This window comes from Fukomys damarensis, unplaced genomic scaffold (genome assembly GCF_012274545.1).
Source record: "Fukomys damarensis isolate Sample0158 unplaced genomic scaffold, DMR_v1.0_HiC HiC_scaffold_20, whole genome shotgun sequence".
Lineage (NCBI taxonomy): Eukaryota > Metazoa > Chordata > Mammalia > Rodentia > Bathyergidae > Fukomys > Fukomys damarensis.
In genome coordinates this window covers 33,970,829-33,975,594 of record NW_022900932.1, presented here as the reverse complement: position 1 = coordinate 33,975,594, position 4,766 = coordinate 33,970,829, and the positions used below count along the sequence as shown (strand labels likewise).

Genomic DNA, 4,766 nt, shown 5'->3' with positions numbered 1-4,766 from the left:
ATATATATATATATCCTCCACTCATTTATGGATGATATATATATATATATTCCAAAACATCCGATATAATTATGTCACTTACAGCGAAATGATTGGAAATGGAAGACATTATCTTAAATGAAATAAAGCAGACACAGAAAGGTATCACATGTTCTTTCTCAAACATGGAAGTTCTTAAAAGCAAATGTGAATGCAGTCCTCAGAGGTTGGGTATGTGTATAAGAGGAAGCGTGGCTAAAGGTAGGCTTGATTCCACAATGCACATAGTATGGATATACTAAAACATCATACTGGCTTCTACTAAAAAAACAGGAAAATTATTATTTTATAATAATTAGTATGGTAATAATAAATCTTAAAATATTAACCAGTACTTCAAATTTCATTAAAGATAATTTGTTTCTTCCTTCTCAGCCTGATGTATTAATAGAATGTCTTTTGCCTTTCACAGAGACTAAAACTACATCGTACTGACTTTTACTAATCTCTCCACTTCAGTTCATTTTTTTTTTCATCTCTCAGACTTCCATGATCTGACCTTGAGATAATGGAGAAAAGATATATGAGGTAGGTAGAAAATATTACTGCTGAACTTTTCTTGGGTAAAGCCATCTTTAAAACAGACGTTGTGAGTGTGCGCTGGCAGTGATGGTGTACTATGCTGGGGAAACAATTTGGGCAGTCCATTTCAGTTAGATCAAGCTTGTCACTTTAGTGTGAATTTATCAGGCATCCTTGCAATGATCCTACTGAACACAATTTAGTAAACTAGGATCCATTATGTTCCAAATCTGGTTCTTGGATAACATACACAGGTTTTTTGCCTGCATGATTCTAGGATCATATGCTTATACAGATATAGCTGTAGATTCCTTCACCTCCACGCATGGTAAGAGTTTTTGCTTCATCTTTTTCCTTCTACATTTCTCTAGTCAGTCTCAAAGATGAATTCACTGTGCCTTGCAAACATAGGGACAGGGTGTTTTATGTAGTTGCCAGTATTAAACATTAGGTAGGAATGTTTATGTATTTCACAATCCTCCTTTCTGGTCAATAAGTGTATTGTGGAAGATAAGTACAATTTTATATTTCCTGATGTTATTCTTCACACAAAATCTTTTCTAAATTTCCACTTACTTGACCATATTTAATTCTCCATGAAAGTAAGGGATTTTAAGGTAGCGAAGTTTGATTTTAATATCTTACAATACCTACATCTATATCTTGCACATCTCTTTAAAATTTTAGATAAATTCTATCTCGGCACTCTTGTCCTAACTTATTATAAAATGTTGGTTTTAATAATTTCTAATATCTGCTTACTGTGTTTGAAATTGCCCTTTTAAATCTTGTATGCTCAGTCTTCAGGATACAACTCAAAGGTCAAGCTGTTTGAAAGATCTTTTCTCATCACTCGTGTGTTACTTGTTTACTCTTTTATACATTGAACATGTTCCTCTAGCAACATCACTCTTAAAGTGGCACTGTCTGTGTGTCTCTCTTGCAGTAAACAAGAAGGGTCTTGAGGACATAAACTTGGATACAATACCTCTTAATTCTTGAAATCCAATTGAAGTGTCTGGAATATTATAGATACTTAATAAGCAATACCAATCAATGAATGCTGTAGTATCCAAATCTCTTGTAGATCAGGAACCAATGATCAGGGACATTATGACCCAAGAGTTCACTGACTGGGCCTAGGGGTTGACGAATATATCACATTTGTGTTCACTGGGACACATTTTATTTTATATTTACTACTTTTATTTTTGCAGTGGGTAAAAGAGCTATGGTAGTAGAAAACCCTATTTATTTTTAAATTATTGAAGAATATACTCCTTTAAAATGCCTTCTGAGGCCAGGCGTGGTGGCACACACCTATAATCCCAGCACTCAGGAGGCTGAGGCAGGAGGATCACTGTGAGTTCAAGACCACCCTGGGCTACATAGTGAGTTCCAGGTCAGTCTTAACTACATAGTGAGACCCTGTCTCTCAAAAAAATATCAAAATAAAATATATAAATATATAAAAGAAGTATTCATTGATTTATCATGTATTATCTATTATATTTCCACTGATGATTCATGACATTTAAATGATAAAGATAGTGGTTAAAAGAGGAAAATATATCTAGAAGTCCAGATGAAAAATCTAAAGCACTTGAGTGAAAACTTGGTAAGTAAACTACAAGCCACAATCTCCTTTAGTAAATACAGTTCTACTGGAGCACAGCCACACTCTCTGAGCTGTACATAATTTCTCTTAGCCTTAAAGCTGTAATAAAATCAAGTGCATTAGCTACAAAAGAGATAATATGGCCAGAAAATTTAAAAATATTTGTTTCTCAAGGTTCTTTTTGGAGAATGATAGTGAATCAACACATTATTTTGAAAGCAAATAAATAAAGGGAAAGATTCAAACACTGCTTTCATCTTGTCTTTCTGGTGGGTACAAGACCTCAGAGTAACCAAATATTTGGTATGAGAAATTTCTCTTTGTAGGAATATTTTGGCTAATGAATACAGAAAAAAAATGAAAGGAAGGATTAAGGAATGTAGAGCATGATTGTCAGTGGTTACAATCAGCACAAAAGAAAATCAGAGACTTGATGTGTAAAGGAGGATTGGTTTGCTTAGAAAAGATGCACAAAACAACTTGGATCTGAATGGGCCTCTAGGTATAAATACTGACTTACTAGCAATAATGAAGACAAATGAAAATATTAAATGATCTCTTCTCAATGTAGTCATCCAAAATCAGGTTCTATTCCAAGCTGGCCTGGAACTCACTAAATAGCCCAGGCTAGCCTAGAACTCTGAATGATCCTCCTGCTTCAAATATCCAACTTTTAGTTTTGCAGGTATGATGAACCACAACTGGCTTCTATTTTGGTTTCTTAATCAAATAATTGTCAAGGTGAATGAAACATGTTATTAGGACAAAGCTACAGGTGAAAAGTAAGTTAAAACATTCATTAAGTACAATGAATGAAACTTTATTAGGATTCTGGTGAAAATAAGTGTTTAATATTAATACTGACTGGATATGTTAGTACTAAAGAATATTTGTTAATTTGGATGAAAGTTAGTACTGAAATTTTAATTAAAGTTTTGAGTCCTTATCTTTAAGAAATACATATTAAAATATTTAAAGATAGGATGTTACATGCTCGATCAGCTTCAGAATAACAAAGCATACAATAGTTGGAAGTAGAGATCAGTCTACTTTCCCGGATGTGGTGACATTGAATTTGGTAGTTGCTACATATTTGTGCATTACAATATTTTCTGTAATGTTCAAGTTTACAGTGTTCCATACTTTGATTCCCAGCACTGGAAAAAAGGAATATTCCATACAGAAAAGTTAATACCTTAAATATTTGTAACCTTAAATTTATGAAATGAATTCTAAATTTTTAAATTTTAGTTATTAATCTGCATATAGATATTAAATCAGACTATAGTATACTTATAAAATTTACTTTGAAGATCATTTATTAATAATTTCTTGGTAAGGGAAACATAAAATACTTTAATGAATTAAATTTTCAACTTTTATTTCTGTTATTCATGTGATATATGAAAGAACTAAAGGAAGCAAGGCAGCAAGTTCCAAAGAACCTTTAGACAACCAATTAATTAACCTCAATTTACATAATAATCTTGTTATTTGCATAGCTAATGGACTGAGGATACATTATAAGACATTAGCTGTTTTTAGTAAATGAAATTGTTTCAAATGCATGAGTCTTTATTCAAATTTAAGGGGTGAAGGTCAGCCACTGTATGTTAACAATATTCAAAGCATCAGGAAATAAAAAAACTAATAACTTCTAGACTTAATGTGTATCTGAATGGGTAATTTATGAATTTGTGAACAGGTCTTATTTGCACATGCACACTAGGGTACATAAAAGGGTATATTTCTGTATTAAAAGTTTTAATATTTGCTTTTCAATTATACTAATAGAAGGTAGTTATATTTACACAGAAGAACTTACTATATCACTATTCCTAGAAACACAGTTATTTACTGAGAAATACCAGGTTTTGCAATCTAAATATTTATACAGAATTTCTTTCCAAAGCTATTTAACCAAAAAGTTTTCAACTAATCTTTCTTATTTATTTGTATTTGTGATAAGGCACATTATGTTATTTAGATTCATTCTAACCTTTTGTGTATTTGTTTAGCCAATTCAATCTGCAGTTTGAAGTGTCTTTTTTTTTTTTTTTTAATATGGAACACTTTACGGATTTGCATGTCATCCTTGCGCAGGGGCTATGCTAATCTTCTCTGTATCATTCCAATTTTAGTATATGTGCTGCTGAAGCGAGCAGTTGAAGTGTCTTTTATATTTATTAAAATATAATTGCCTGGGCTGGGGATTTAGTTCAGCGGTTCGGTGCCCTGCCTTGCAAGTGCAAGGACCCAAGTTCAATCCCCGGTACCCCCCCAAAAAAATTTGGGTTTAAAGATTTTAAGAACTCCAAAAAAATTGGTCTTATTATTTTAAAATAATTTAATTACACAGTTAATGCACAAGCACTTTTAGCAATTTAATTCCTTTAATTTCAAAGATTCATTCTAGTTTGTTTGTTTTTTTTTTTTTTTTTTACCCGGTACCCCCAAAAAAATTTGGGTTTAAAGATTTTAAGAACTCCAAAAAAATTGGTCTTATTATTTTAAAATAATTTAATTACACAGTTAATGCACAAGCACTTTTAGCAATTTAATTCCTTTAATTTCAAAGATTCACATT

At 31.9% G+C, this 4,766-nt stretch overlaps 1 protein-coding gene and 1 non-coding gene across 11 annotated transcripts in view; both read right to left on the bottom strand.

Annotated features, from left to right (window-relative positions):
- Nucleotides 1-4,766, bottom strand: part of Pcdh15 (protocadherin related 15) — an 802,311-nt gene that overhangs the window by 108,993 nt on the left and 688,552 nt on the right. The gene's annotated exons all lie outside the window — the stretch shown is intronic.
- On the bottom strand, nt 4,238-4,344 carry LOC117287102. Its single transcript, XR_004518287.1, has one exon. It is a non-coding gene; the product is annotated as a U6 spliceosomal RNA (small nuclear RNA).